This window comes from Lycorma delicatula, chromosome 6, assembly GCF_047948215.1.
Source record: "Lycorma delicatula isolate Av1 chromosome 6, ASM4794821v1, whole genome shotgun sequence".
Classification (NCBI taxonomy): Eukaryota; Metazoa; Arthropoda; class Insecta; order Hemiptera; family Fulgoridae; genus Lycorma; species Lycorma delicatula.
In genome coordinates this window covers 146,794,649-146,811,948 of record NC_134460.1, presented here as the reverse complement: position 1 = coordinate 146,811,948, position 17,300 = coordinate 146,794,649, and positions in this window count along the sequence as shown.

Here is a 17,300-nt window from a genome sequence, read left to right as displayed (position 1 = left end):
AAGATCTGTGGGCGCCTCGTTCTCCTGACTTACCGTCACCAGACTTCTTTCTCTTTGACTTTTTGAAAGGACGTTTATATCGAGCAAACCCGCGAACTCTATAAGACCTGGAGCGAGCCATTACTGCAGAGATGAATTCCATAAGCCCAGATGTCCTACGAAGGGTGTCTAAAAATATAGTGCGTAGGGTTCGGACCTACCATCAGGAAAATGGTGGACATTTCCAACATTTGCTGTAAGACATTACCAGTTGTCCGTAACTACAATCCACAAAATAAAATCAAATCAAATGCGAGTATCTCTGTATTACAGCCCATAATGGGATTATAATATGTAGTATCATGACGTGCACGATAAATGATCGCACCATTTCACTGCAGATATTAGCTGTAAAATTTATTAAATAACTAATTCCAACTGAAGGTAATGATATTTACATTATCTAGTGCTCACGTCAGATAGTACTAATTATACTGCAAATATTTTACACGGTCATATACTATAGAAATATTAAGACAGATAGTGTCTTGTAACAAAACTTATTTTACAAGCAATATATTAAATCCATTGAAAACAATATAAAGTTTTACAATAATTTTAATTATTACATTCATCAAACATAAGTATATGATTTTTGCAGAGACAATCTCCATTCATTATTTTTCATCATAACCAAACGTATTTAATTACTAAAATCCAATAATAATTATGTACAAAATAAAGATAAGTAACTACTTTCATACAGAAGGCTAAGGCATTAATTATAATTAAGTATAATATTTAAATAATGATTTATTTTTCAATGAAAGCAAGGCACAAACCTAAAATTTTAGTTTCCAATCATTAGATAATATTTTTTATGTTAATTTTTTAAGATTAATATGAATAAAAAAAATGACACTGTAGAAAGGATCCTGTTTTAGAGTTCTTTACACACAGTAATTCACGTAATGCTACTGGCGGTTTCTGAGCTCATTCTACGAGCAAAAATAATGAAAAGATTTCATATAAACATGGGTTTGTAAACGCTCCGTTAGCGAGTTATGGCTAGCGAAATATTTCATCCTGATTCCTGAAAGAGTGAAACAAAACCATACTAAAATTATAGGAACCCAAATTAAGGAGTAAGCTTGATATTTTGATACGGTTTTTATTTGATAAATTAAATAAAACAAATTTCAGAACCACATCTCTCTAGTAGTTCTCATAATATCCGACAGAAAACTGAAAAATTTGTTTTCTGAAGACGCGTTTTTTTGTACTTTCTTTAATACAAAATCTGTGTTAAATGACTAATAAATGCGCAAAATTTATTATTAAAACATGTATAAAATTTAATTCTGAGAAAATTGATGCAAAATACCCCAATAATAAACAAATACAAGTTCAAGGAATTTAATTTTATTACTACACAGTATGAAAAGAAAGGGATTAACACTTACAAAGCATGTTTGTTTTTTTAAATGTGCAGCGATATAAAACGTATTATTGTATTAAAAAAAAAAAAAATTAAGTAAAAAAAACAGTACTAATGTTATTCAGACAATAACGTTTATTCTATCTTTCCCGAATTCACTGTCAAACTGAAAATTTGAGAAATTGTGATTACGTAAGATGGTAATCGAAATCAGCTGGCCAACAATGCATTTTATGTCGTGTAATTAGTACATTGCATGTTCTGCGTTACTGCCGTGAGTTTTTGCTAGTACAGTGTAGTTTATTGAATTGTGTGTGTGTGTGTGTGTGTGTGTGTGTGTGTGTGTGTGTGTGTGTGTGTGTATATGTATGTGTGTGTGTGTGTGTGTGTGTGTGTGTGTGTGTGTGTGTGTGTGTGTGTGTGTGTGTGTGTGTGTGTGTGTGTGTGTGTGTGTGTGTGTGTGTGTGTGTGTGTGTGTGTGTGTGGCTTTTAATTAGGTCCTAATACAGCAATGCAGTATGTTTGTTATTTACGGCTGAGGAATACACCGACATAGTATTTAACTTGCGGGTGTCTGATGGAAATGCAACTGCAAATGCTAAAAAATATCAAAGATTTTTTCGCGTTTGATTCTGATTTATTCAATCTGTCAAATCAAAAGCCACAAGAAACCATCAAGTTGGTCCTAAATTTGGGTACTTGGAATATTTCATTATTTGTCAGGGAATCAGGACGAAATCTTTCGCTAGCCATAACTCGCTAACGGAGCGTTTTTAGACCCAGATATATACAAAACGTCCTTTAAAGGCGAGGCCAAATTCCAGGAAGTGATTTTACTTAACATAATGAAGAAAAAATGTCTAATGAACAAAGGTCCGAAGACGCATATTTTTCTTTTTGAAAAAGTTTTTCCACCATTTTGTGTTTTTTAGAAACAAATTATTTTTCAAGAACAGTTGCAGAAAACGCAATAAAATTTTGTAATTTATTTTGAACTAACATTTTTTAATAGGAAAAAAGTAAAGATACTCTTCGTTAACAAATCTCAAAATAGCGGTCGTTTCAATTTTTAATCTTGAATATCTTAGGAATTATTATATTTATCAAATTGTGTTGTGTTATAAAATGATTTATTATCATGGTTTTGATAAAAATTTGATTTAGTTATCAAGTGAGTCATGATAATAAAATCACAAGATGGCCGCCATATCAGTTTAGATCTACTTTTTGCAATACCTCTGTTGTTTGTCGTCGGGTTTTTACGACTAAGGTGTCGTTCTGTTCACAAAAAACTGATGCTTCATAAATGTTATAACAGACCACAGTTTGATAAATCTAATAATACGTAAGATATTTAAGATTAAAAATTGAAACGACCTCCATTTTGAAATTTGTCACCGAAGAGTATCGTTTTTTTTTCTATTAAAAAATGTTAGTTTAATATAAAATGCAAAATTTTCTTCGGACCTAGGTTCAGTGAACATTTTTTCTTAGTATGTTAAGTAGAATCACTTCTTAGAATTTTGCCTCACCTTTAAAAGATATATATATATATATATATTACGCGCTCCTTTATCTCAATGAGGTAATAAAGTTTAAAATTTGTTGTAATTAATGTTAATTAAAGCGTGCAATAAATACTAATAACGTTTTATAAAATGTTAAGTTTAAAGAAGGCATAAATTCTTATATAAATTAATTATAGTGATATAACAGAGACATATTACATAGTTAACAAGGTGTATCTACAGCTAGAAGAAACCCTTAAAATTTAAAATAGTTAGTGCACTGAATTTACAGTTATTAAATTACTGAGATGATAATTTTTGCCTTGATTTCGTGAAAAAACTATTTAAAAATTCTTTACAGATAAACAAACTGTTTTTTACATATTTTGATATGCTCGTACATTTTTTTTACATGAAATAATATTAGTAAAAACAATACGTAAAACATAAAATCGAAATAAGTTACAAAAAAAAATAAATAAAAATGATATTCAAGTCATGTTTTATAAAAAGAGAAAAAAATAGAGGTGGAAGAAAAAAATTGTAAGTTTAGTTTACATGTGTTTTGCGATGTAACAGCAGATGAGCATTTGAATAAGCAATAAACAAACAAACTCAACTCGACTCGATCCCGTCTACATTTCTACCATAAAAAATTACTAGAAAAATAAAATAAACTACAACAAAATATAATCTAGAGAGAACAAAATATATAAATATAATACATGAATGTATTTTTTATTTATTTATATTTTTTAAAACTGAGAAGTAATTTTATATTTTCTATTTGAAATGTTGTAAACATATGTTATAATTACATCGTTTTATAAGTTATCTTAATTAACATTCTACCTATTCTACCTATTTTATTATATAAATATTGACGTGAAATATCTTTAAAATCACACCGAAACATGGGGTACAAGAACAGAAATTGATACCGTAACGAAAAGGTCTATACCGTCCTGCCTTAATAACTCCCTAACTATTAGTCTCAGAAACGTAAATGCAATGTCATTTTATAACTTACTTGGTCAGCTTGCCGTTACGACTTTCAGTTTGCGTCACTGGCAAGCGGGTCGGGGGTGAGAGGGCGCAGTATAGATCAAAACTGGCGCTCTCGTTCATTTCCATTCAGTGTAGCTCACGACTTAGACGTGATAGCGCTGTGATTCGTGTTTTTTGTTTAGAGTTTGTCGAGAAAGATTGATTTAAATAGTAATAAGTGTATTTTGGACAATATCTATGTATAAAAAATTAAAATAAACGTGTAAAAAAGTATAAAAATTTAATATGTAAGCCTCTGCCCGCGCGAAAGCCAGCCGGAAATATAAATTACGTATATAGTTGGAAAGGGAAGGTTATGGGCCACGCACACGTACCCCAATTATTTCCGGTGAAGAGCGAGCAAGACTGTTTCGGGAAAGTCGCAAAGTTGAGACGGCGCTTTCAGTGAACGACGCCGACGGCACGAAGAACTCTACCGCTGCTTATTATCCCTTATGTCTCTTACATAATTGGGGGTACTTATCATATCACAGACCGATATTTAACAAATTTTTTGTCGAATATTAGTCAAAATAAATATCGTGTACCATTTAGTATCTGTTTTATGTTAAAATTAAATTTAGTACGCAGTCAATGTCTTGTTTTTATTCGATCCGATACACTAAAAGTGACTCGCTGGCATATAGACCGACCTGTAGAAAAAGCTAAAAGAAGAAACAAAAAGTTTCCGTTGGAGCCTTTACGTTTTTTCAAAAAAATATAATGGCTCTCCCATTTAACTCTACAGATAAGCTGGTCGGTTTGTAGCTCGGAGGAACGGAGGAAGGTATGTAACGTTTCACGTTAAACCAACTGCCGTGAACCTCGACTCAGCCCTAACCGATTTTTTTATTATTAAGATTGTTCTTTTACCACTGTAAGAAGCGAGTTAATCAAATTAAAGTTACAAATATTTGTAATTGGGTGTTGAGTTGACACAACGGATAACACTTATGATTGCTCAAATAGAATGTCGTCAGATCTCCACTGAACTGAACTAGTTAAATTATAACATTATCAAATGATTCTCGGATTGTGTTTTCTAGTTTACATTTTTTATTCAGATTCTAATTAACCACACATCCTACATATAGATCGTTTAAGACGATAACTTTACCGTCTTAGTCAATATCGTTATATTACTCCTGCTGTAACCGTGTCAGATTTTTGAGTATGGAATCAGATTAAGAGTATTGTGTACACAAGAAAAGTTCATGACGAGTTAGTTACTCGTATCTTAGATGGCGAGTACAAATTAAGGAAAGTTGAGTAGAATTGGGGAGAATAACCCTTGCAATCCGAAAGTGATCAAAATATATTGAAATAGAAAACAGACTTTTGAAAATTTACCGTAAACCTTATCAATAGTACTTATTACATTTTAATTTTTTTAACATCAACTCAATTATGAGTTTATTTTCGGTAACAACATTTGAATGATTTCATATGGTAAATATTAGGAACAAAATCAAATTTCTTGAACTGTTATTTGTTTTTATTGGGTTTATATTTATTACATCTCAGAAATAAATTTTCTACAAGTTTTAATAATAAATTTTATACATTTATTGGTCATTTAACACAGTTTTCGTATTAAAACATTAAAAAACGTGTTTTTAGACAACAATTGTTTTCTGTTTTACGTTGATTATTATACAAACAACTACAGACATGATTGTGGAACCCTTTTTATCCAGTTTATCAGGTTAAAAACCATAAGAAACCATCAAGCTTACTTCTTAATTTTGATTTATGGAATTTTATTATGGTTTTTATTCTATTCTACGAGGAATCAGAATGAAATATTTCGCTAACCGTAACTCGCTAAGGGAGCTTTTCCAGCCCCATGTTTATATGAAATGTTTTCATTATTTTCGCTAGTAGAATGAACTTAGAAAGCGTTGGTAGCACTAAGTGAACTACGCTGGGATATAGGTATGTTTTCTTTTGAGGCTTATTAAAATGGTGAATCTGTTTCTTGATTTTTAAGTAAATCAAGAGCAATTTGAGTATATTGTTGTAAGACAAAATTGTCATTGTTGCGATCGACACTTGTTTTGTTGGTATGAGGATAGTATTTTTGGTGTTTAAAACTCAGTCAAGTAATAATTTGAGTGCATGGTCCAACTGAAGTTAGATATAGGAAAATGTTTTTTGTAAAACCTTCGGTGTTAGAAGAAGTCGCGCTTCCGCGAATCGGTTAATTTGATAGTAGAGGTTTGTAAGTTATGGTAGGTCGTAATTGAAAAAGACCATACGAAGGCGACAGTAGGTTGTGTAAATTACCGTTGGAAATGTCTACCGAGGCGTTTGCGTCGGTGGCAACCTGACAGTGACCAAACCGATGGTTGTGTTGTGTTGTCAAGTTTAGAGGGTCTAAAAGACGATCTTCAGTAAAATCCATCAGGGCTATGACGGAGGGGATGGTGTGGCGACCGAAGATACACCCTTATTTTATGAAAAATGTGTCGTAAAACGTTATTATGCATATGAAAGCTCAGATTTTCAATTTATTTTTCTGAAATGCAATTACAAATTAAAAGATTATGTTTAAAATTATTAAAAATCTTTCAAAATTCTACGAGATATTTGGTACGAAAGACGTTAAAAAACATTTAAAATTTGCAAACCCGCTATTTTTATTACCTGAATTAAAAATTCCATAATCAATAAAAGTTATTTAATCATTTATTTCATGTAATTACTTATGAAGGTAACAGACATCAGCCCAGATATAACTTTTTAGCATTAAAACAATACATAATTTCTCTCTAAAGTACTCATAGAAAAAATAATATATAAAAACAATAGATAAAATACAAACAAAATTTAAAAAAAGTAGATAGAAATACTAAAAAACTATAAAAATATCAGAATGGTCCACTTAATGGAAAAAAAACTAGTTATATCAACCCTTCTAAACATCCATGTATGTACCTATACAAACTATAATTACAGAGATCAATAAATTCCTGTTAATTAAACTCACAATATTGAACAGCTAAAGAGAAAATGTTCTTAAAAAGTAGCACAATGCAAAATATGGGATCTAGGTATCAAAAACGAAACGTTTATAGCTTTCAATTTTCTTCTATTTCAATATAACTGCTTTCTCTACAGCTAACACCAAGATTTCAGCCAATGATCTACGTATGAATTACATACAGCATAAAAATAGTAGTAGACCTATCGAAATAAATCATTTAGAGGGGAAAAAAGTGACCTCGATTTTATAAGTGGAAATGGTAAAGGGGCTTATAATAAACGTAAAAAAAATAAATGCGTGAACGGTGGTGGTGAAGGGTTGATTTGGGAGTTGAAAATTATATTATTGCAATTACCGGCAAAAGTTGTCATTAAAAACATTTGTGGTTATTTAAGAAACAGAAAGGTATACTTTTACCTAGTCTCGTTAAAATTAAATTATTTTTTCGGAAATGAAAAATAAAAAACGAAAGAAAAAAATAAGATGCACTTTTCTCGAAAATTTTGATGTTATGTTAAAAAGTTACCTCTATAAAAGTTGTAGATTTTTGTATGCTCTATAATTTTTGGATTCGAAATATTTTTTTCACCCCCCAACCCCCCAATCACTCAAATCGCCCGTCCACCATCACCGCTCACGCAATTATTTTTTTACCATTTCCATTTATAAAACTCCAGGCATCAATTTTTTTCTCTAAGTGTAATTTGGTTGGACTATAGAAAAAGAAGCCACATTATACGGTCAAGTTTGTTGTTTTTAAATATTTAACGGGTAAAATAAAATATGGTAATAAGAGGAAACGGTGAAAGGATAAATATTATATTGAAAGGTGAGGTGATATAGTAGGTAGTACGACTGAAGCATCTAAAAAGCACAGTAACTGAGGATATGCTTTGTACAATAGAGGTTGAAGTGCGCATTATACGGTGCTGTAACACGGGCACTGAGATACGAAAACGAAAAAAATTACATGAACTTGTAAAAATGGAAGTATATGATGGAAGGATAAGGTAAGAAATAAAGACGTGTTGAAAAGGGTCGGGGAAGGAAGGCAAATGTTTAAAAATAAAGATGAATTGGCTAAAATAAGGGTTGAGAAGCAAATGTCTGTGAAGACTACAATTGAGGAAACGGTGGATGAAGAGAAGAGGAAGGAGAAGTTATCATATGATAGGTTCTGATAACAGAATCGTGAAGTATGTAAGACTTAAAGAGAGAACCTTCCAGAAGATAGAACACTACTGAACGATTGATCTATAGAAAACATTTTTGGATCTTTTTCTCCGATTCCCCTCTCGTACAAACAATTTTTGTTGTTAATTCATCGGGAGAATTTTTAAGATGGATGATTGTTTATATAAGTAAATACATTTTAAATCAAACATTTTTTGTTATTTTTACACAAGGTTTTCTTTTGGATAATAAATAAGAATTGTACCTAGAAGAATATCAAGCTAAATCAATAATAATAATAACAATAAAAAATATATAAAAAACCTTTTTAAAAACCACTCTTATATTAAACGCAGTAAAAGATAGCAAAAAAAAAATGTTAAAAAATTTAAAACACCACTTTAGATTAAACGATCTAAAAGGTAAAAAAATGTAATTATAGGATTGCATCGCAGAATCACTGGCGTAGCATGGGTTTCAGCCGCCCGGGGCGTAGGTCAAATTCGCCGCCCCCTTATTTAGGTATTTAACCCCAACCACAAAAGAACACCGGTATCCCCGATCTAGTGTTGAAATCCGTGTAAAAATAACTGACTTTAGTATGTATTGAACGCTGGAACTCTCGACTTCCCAATCAGCTGATTAGGGAAGACGCGTTCACCACTAGACCAACCCGTTGGATTTATCTGTTACGACCTGGAAAATTTTAATGAGCTTTTTTTAACTGTTTCCTATAGTTTCTGAAAAAAGTAACTTAAAAATTAGAATTGTAAAACACAGTTTTATTTATACTTGACGTATATATATAATAATGTTGTAATATTACATAATTTAATGTATATAAAATAATATAATAATGTTTTGGAACCAAATTTTCATTCCTTGTTCGAAGTAAAGGAAGTATTGTGATCACGAAAAATTTCGGTTTTCAGATTTCAACGGAAATATCCATTTTGACTATTCCTGAATCCATTTTGACTAGTTTCGGCGTGACGACTGTACGTACGTATGCACCCTTTTGATTCCAATCGACTGAACCAAAAGTGTCACAAAAGCCTAAAATCCATAAAAGTTTTGATTTTGAACTTTTTCTTAATTGCAGTAATATGCCCTCATTGAGAGCGTTTCAAAGATTTATCATAAGTGGTACTTATTTTTATTGGTTCCACAGTTATAGAAAAATTAAATTTTAATTAATGAAATATTTGGATATTTATAAGGGGAAGGCATATCGGTTCAAATCAAACTTCGTCTGTTTTTTTAATTTTTGTTTTTATTTAAATAAATTGATTTATTAATAATTATTAACCTCTGACTGTTAAAATTATTTTTATGATAAATAATAATTCAATAATAAAAATTAAAAAAAAAAAATTATGAAAAAATAACAGAAGTTATGAAATAAAATTGTATATATACTTTTAATTTTAGAAAAATGTGTAAATGTAATTTAATATGCGTAAAACCAGTCATGTGGTGTTCAGATCAGATTTTTTCAAGATCTATACTATTATAAAGAGGAAGAGGCTTTTTGTTTGTTCGGGATAAACAAAAAGCTACTTGATTAACCGCAACTAGATTTTTACCCATGTTTCTTGGCATAACTGAGAAGATTTTTAGATATATTTCACCTCTAAAAATCTTGAAAAAAAAATATATGTAATATACGTAGTAGGGAAGATTTTCCGTTGAAGTACAAACTTTAATGAACTATGAGTCTCTATCACCGTGTGAGGTGGGTTTGAACTGAATGATTCGAATCAAGCGAATAAATAATACTACAAAAATAATAGAATTAAATTTACAAAAAATAAAATAATATTAAATAGGTTAAAAAAATTTCTGTTTAACAGTAATGGGTTTCCCGAGGAGACTGCGAGTGAGGCTAAAGTGGTGAGGTTGCGAGCAGCTTGTGGGAGTTTAGACCATTCATTACCATCAACCGGTAACAAACGGAGTGTCCCTGTGGCGGTATTTTCTGAGTTGCAATAGGGTGCTTTTATAATATCTCTGCAAATAATTGTGCGATTTTAAAAATTCAAACGAGGTTTTTGTTAGTAGATTGAAGGCTAACTTTTGCATGCTTCAGGTACACTCTCGATCTAACAGATCACGGTTATTCGGAAATTGTATCTAAAAATGGAAATTATTTATTAAAACGTGTAAAAATTAATTAATCCGTTATGGTACTGCACATCTCATTCAGAAAATTAAATTCTCATGATTATATCGTTAGTGATTCATAATCAAGGCCAAGCAAATCTACTGAAGATCAATTGATGAAAATTTGACGTTCTTTTTACGGTGTCATTGCACATTAAGAAAGGATATTAGAAATCCCGATTTTAAACGGGTAAAATGGAGTAACAATGAAATTTACTTTTTTATTTTTAATTTCTCGGTAATAAATGAAGGTATTAGCTTGATTTTATTGTATATTTAAGCTTCACGTGAAAATTTAAAAACTAATTTCTAGATTTTTTAAATTTCAAGGGTTAAAATGGATTTTAAATTTTTTTTGAAACCTTGCTAATTTTTTAATTTCTCAGTAACAAATGAAGAGAGTCGCAATGACATGCCCTTGAACTGAGTCATCCTTGACTGCAGATCCGGTCCAGGGTGTAGGGGGAAAAATAAAAAAAAGAACACGATTGATATTTTGATAGACAAACCTTACATTCTTTTTCCTAGAATGATATTCAAAGAGAATTCAGGAAATAGTTTCTGACCGACTGGAATTATAGTCGGTGCACCCTGAGTATATAGACTTTTTTTGATTCAAATGATACAAATGAAGAAATCAACCTGATATATGGTGAGTGTAATCTTCATATGGATAAACCAATTTTTAGATTTTTGAACGATATAAAACAGCTGAAAGGGAGTGAAAAAAGGTAAAAAAACTTTAAACAATGATTGTAAATTTTCCCAATCCCGAGTATAATAAAGGAGATATTCAGTAAATTTGGGCTTACAAATACTCTTCAGATAAATATTTAAAAATCATTTTCGGGATTTTTTAATTCCGATTTTTTTAATGGGTGCGAATTAATATGGTGGTGTGGCTCAACCAACACAGCCACCACCCCACCATTACTGTACGTGTGACTGGCTGCACCTGCCTCCAGTTACTTGACTGAAAAATATAAAATAAAAAGATTGACCGCTTCGGGAAATGCAAGGAACCATGTGTAGCCTGGACGAAGCTGTGACGGGGAACTAGTAATATATAAAATTACTGATATTGTCCAAAAAATCATAAAAAATGTTATTATAGTATTATTTTAGATTTTCTTTAGAAATAGCGGAATAAATCAGATTGGACTAGCATAACTCTAACATAAAGTGCTTCCAAATGAATTTTTTTGTAAACTTTATGCTTTAAATGATCTTCATAAATATCTTCCATCACGAATAACATTAAACAATTTGTGAATTACATTTATATACACATTTGCCATAGAGTTTAATTTACAATCGGTTCCAATTTACCGGAAACATAAGTAAGTTTGAATATAGAAAAATAACATGTAGAAAGGGGTATTTTGGAACAGAAAAGTTTCCGTTTTTGGAACTACGTTCAATGGACATTTGTTCTTCAGTATATTAAGTAGAATCACTTCCTAGAGTTTGGCCTCACCTTTAAAGGACACCCTTTTATGTAACATAAATAAGTACATACGAAGATGAGTCCAAAGAACATCTATTAAGTCCAAATTTCAGAATGTAAAAAGCAAAGAAAACCACCAAAAAGTAGTCTTATCAATCCTATAAAGAATACATAATCAAATAAACAAACAGTGAAACAAATCAAAGAACCGATAAAAGTATGTGGTGAAACGAAATGAAAAATTTTTACGATCCACAACACCGTTTGGTAGCTGATTCACCACAAATCTCGGAAAAGTTACAGATAGTATCTTTAGGCGCCTACCGTCCTCGTTATTACCCAGGGTTAATAGCAAGTCAGTTCACATGTTTGTTCAATCTTATTTTATATCTTGTAGTGAATCGCCTCTCGAACGGAGATTATATCTTGTAATGTTCCTCTCGAACGGTTGGCGATAACAGACAGTCGTATTTTTTTTTTTTTTTTTTGTCTTCAGTCATTTGACTGGTTTGATGCAGCTCTCCAAGATTCCCTGTCTAGTGCTAGTCGTTTCATTTCAGTATACCCTCTACATCCTACATCCCTAACAATTTGTTTTACATATTCCAAACGTGGCCTGCCTACTCAATTTTTCCCTTCTACCTGTCCTTCCAAAATTAAAGCGACTATTCCAGGATGCCTTAGTATGTGGCCTATAAGTCTGTCTCTTCTTTTAACTATATTTTTCCAAATGCTTCTTTCTTCATCTATTTGCCGCAATACCTCCTCATTTGTCACTTTATCCACCCATCTGATTTTTAACATTCTCCTATAGCACCACATTTCAAAAGCTTCTAACCTTTTCTTCTCAGATACTCCGATTGTCCAAGTTTCACTTCCATATAAAGCGACACTCCAAACATACACTTTCAAAAATCTTTTCCTGACATTTAAATTAATTTTTGATGTAAACAACTTATATTTCTTACTGAAGGCTCGTTTAGCTTGTGCTATTCGGCATTTTATATCGCTCCTGCTTCGTCCATCTTTAGTAATTCTACTTCCCAAATAACAAAATTCTTCTACCTCCATAATCTTTTCTCCTCCTATTTTCAAATTCAGTGGTCCATCTTTGTTACTACTACTACATTTCATTACTTTTGTTTTGTTCTTGTTTATTTTCATGCGATAGTTCTTGCGTAGGACTTCATCTATGCCGTTCATTGTTTCTTCTAAATCCTTTTTACTCTCGGCTAGAATTACTATATCATCAGCAAATCGTAGCATCTTTATCTTTTCACCTTGTACTGTTACTCCGAATCTAAATTGTTCTTTAACATCATTAACTGCTAGTTCCATGTAAAGATTAAAAAGTAACGGAGATAGAGAACATCCTTGTCGGACTCCCTTTCTTATGGCTTCTTTCTTATGTTCTTCAATTGCTACTGTTGCTGTTTGGTTACTGTACATGTTAGCAATTGTTCTTCTATCTCTGTATTTGAACCCTAATTTTTTTAAAATGCTGAACATTTTATTCCAGTCTACGTTATCGAATGCCTTTTCTAGGTCTATAAACGCCAAGAATGTTGGTTTGTTTTTCTTTAATCTTCCTTCATTATTAATCTGAGGCCTAAAATTGCTTCCCTTGTCCCTATACTTTTCCTGAAACCAAATTGGTCTTCTCCTAACACTTCCTCCACTCTCCTCTCAATTCTTCTGTATAGAATTCTAGTTAAGATTTTTGATGCATGACTAGTTAAACTAATTGTTCTGTATTCTTCACATTTATCTGCCCCTGATTTCTTTGGTATCATTACTATAACACTTTTTTTGAAGTCTGACGGAAATTCCCCTTTTTCATAAATATTACACACCAGTTTGTATAATCTATCAATCGCCTCCTCCCCTGCACTGCGCAGTAATTCTACAGGTATTCCGTCTATTCCAGGAGCCTTTCTGCCATTTAAATCTTTTAATGCTCTCTTAAATTCAGATCTCAGTATTGTTTCTCCCATTTCATCCTCCTCAACTTCCTCTTCTTCCTCTATAAAACCATTTTCTAATTCATTTCCTCCGTATAACTCTTCAATATATTCCACCCATCTATCGACTTTACCTTTCGTATTATATATAGGTGTACCATCTTTGTTTAACACATTATTAGATTTTAATTTATGTACCCCAAAATTTTCCTTAACTTTCCTGTATGCTCCGTCTATTTTACCAATGTTCATTTCTCTTTCCACTTCTGAACACTTTTCTGTAATCCACTCTTCTTTCGCCAGTTTGCACTTCCTGTTTATAGCATTTCTTAATTGCCGATAGTTCCTTTTACTTTCTTCATCACTAGCATTCTTATATTTTCTACGTTCATCCATCAGCTGCAATATATCGTCTGAAACCCAAGGTTTTCTACCGGTTCTCTTTATTCCGCCTAAGTTTGCTTCTGCTGATTTAAGAATTTCCTTTTTAACATTCTCCCATTCTTCTTCTACATTTTCTACCTTATCTTTTTTACTCAGACCTCTTGCGATGTCCTCCACAAAATTCCTCTTTACCTCCTCTTCCTCAAGCTTCTCTAAATTCCACCGATTCATCTGACACCTTTTCTTCAGGTTTTTAAACCCCAATCTACATTTCATTATCACCAAATTATGGTCGCTATCAATGTCTGCTCCAGGGTAAGTTTTGCAGTTGACGAGTTGATTTCTAAATCTTTGCTTAACCATGATATAATCTATCTGATACCTTGCAGTATCGCCTGGCTTTTTCCAAGTGTATATTCTTCTACTATGATTTTTAAATTGGGTGTTGGCAATTACTAAATTATACTTCGTGCAAAACTCTATAAGTCGGTCCCCTCTTTCATTCCTTTTGCCCAGCCCGTATTCACCCACTATATTTCCTTCCTTGCCTTTTCCAATGCTTGCATTCCAATCTCCAACTATTATTAAATTTTCATCTCCTTTTACGTGTTTAATTGCTTCATCAATCTCTTCGTATACACATTCTACCTCATCATCATCATGGGCGCTTGTAGGCATATAGACGTTAACAATCGTTGTCGGTTTAGGTTTTGAATTTATCCTTATTACAATGACTCTATCGCTATGCGTCTTGAATACTGACATATACAGTCGTATATGTCAGTATTTTTTGCTTTTGGTATATTTCTCAATAGTTTCTTCTGGAATCTGTGCGGCTTTCGTATTACTCTCGCTTGTCGTACACCACAGTTGAATTTCACAGTAGAATAATTCAACTCTGCAAATCGATTTCAAGTCCGCTGAGTACAGTAATTACTTGTTAGGTAATTACCTAACAAGTTTCGACCTTCTACGTAACCAGTACATATCCTTGAACTTAATAGCAGCGTCCTTTTCTTCCTGCCATGAATTCTCTACATCAGACGGCGATCTAGATGCACGCTGTTTTCATGCAGGGTGATAACGCCATTAAGTTGAAAATATATTTAAATATTTATTTAAAAAATAAGAAAAAACAAATTACATCTCCAAACATTTAGTGTAACTCTGTTGGATCGGACCCCATAGGTAGCTGTTTTCCATGTTCGTGTAGTGAGGGAAGGTATAGTAAGACTAGTTATTACTGAAGATACCTAAACCAGAATTTTCTGTTAATAATAATAATAACAACAGTAATTAGGAAAGGAATCGTAGTGATGGAGGAGTAGCGTTAAATAACCGGTTCGATCGAATGGCAAAGTTTTAAACTTCCGCACGGGAAAACTAGAGCGCACTACTTCGAAATTAATAATCTAAACAAAAGTAAATTCCATATCTGTCTTAAATTAATTACGTTTGATTAGTAAATTAATGAAATACAGATGCCAAATAAATCTTAATTAAGATTTTGAGGAGACAATCAGTATAAACGTAATTAAACAGTAAGCATTTTGAATACAAAGATCGACTCTCTATCGAATCGGTCGATGTTATACGGAGTTTCTGTAGGGTGTACATATGTATGAGTGGTGGCCCGGTACCTAGGTCTCATCGCGTATTCTATTCGTTAGGTCTGCAACATCGGCTGACTGGATCATCGGCTCACTTTATTGGATTGTTTTGTTTTGCTCTTCACTCTACGATTCGACTCGACTCTTACCTTCCTACCACCCGCTACCCTCTTTGTACATTCCCTATAAAACCGTCATTCTGGTATAGTTCAACGGTCGTCGCCACTATATACCTGATGCTACCGTGCAACAGCACAATAATTAAAAGCGTTGACCGGAATTCGATATCAAATCGAAAAACTAAACTACACATTTACCGTACACGAATGTAAACTCATTTGTAACATTATAATAAAAGGAGTGTTGCCGTTTGATTCCCGCTTGATCTCTTATAATATTTCCTCTCTACTATTTCTTCTTCATCATTTCATCTCTCTTAGAATAATAATAGATTAAATGAAAATTAAAAATGTTATAATACGTAAAAGAAATCAAACAAAGCAAATAACCATAAAATGTTAGTCGGAGTAAATGAGAAAAAAAATTTCTAACGATGGAATTAAAACTTTCCAGGAACTGCTAAGAGATGACAAAATGTAGCACTTCGTACTAAAGAAAATAAAAACAGTTTGTGTCCTTGAAACTTTACTTAAATTATATCAATCAATTAATGTTTTCTTACTTGAAAAAGAACTACAAACCTCTTTAGAACATTTCTAAACCTGTAATAAAACCTCAAATCTATAAGAATTCAATTATGCAGAAGATTATTTTTAAAGATCTAATAAAATATAGTTAAAACTACTAAAAATAAAACATTTTAAGCTATTTGCAGAAAAAAGAATAATTTTTATGTTTTAGAATTTTCCTCGACGATAAAATATTTCAATAATAAATATTTATACCGTTATTAAAAATACTAATAAAAAAACAAATTCAAGTCGAAAGATACAAGGGTTGTTTAATTTTTTTTTTTAATAATATTTTCCATAAAAAAGGATGATGAGTGGGTTTGTTCCTTTGTTACAAGTGCTCAAAATTTAATTTTAGCTGCTATTGCCGGAGATGAGACCAATTTCTTTAGTGGATTTCCAAAGAATTTGGAAATCACTACTACGCCCGCCCATGTTTATGTACATATATATGAGTACGTACAAGAATTTTTCGTCCGCTCTACCAGACGCACCTAATAACAATTTTGAAGAAACTTGTTGGGGTAACGTAAACCTACTGGGAATAGAGCCGTGTTGATTTTCAAGCAAACTGGTTCACAGGAACAAGAGTTAAAGGCAAAAAACTCAGTTTTCGGGTACATATTAAAGGTTTAATAAAACTAGAAATCCGCCCTTCTGACGCACTGTCTACGACAATTTTATTTTATTTTTGTAGGCGTTTTTATTTGAGTGTAACGTTAAAAGGGTATTTTTTCTTTATTTTCCCACAATATTTTGAAGAAAACCTTTCGTAACAAACTAAATATTCAAACGTAAACACAATGTAATCGGGAAATAACATTAAACCATCCTCGATTATTAGATAGATTTCATAAGAAAGCTATCTACTATAATGGGTAACATGATTCGACTTCCGGAAAAGTTTGATAT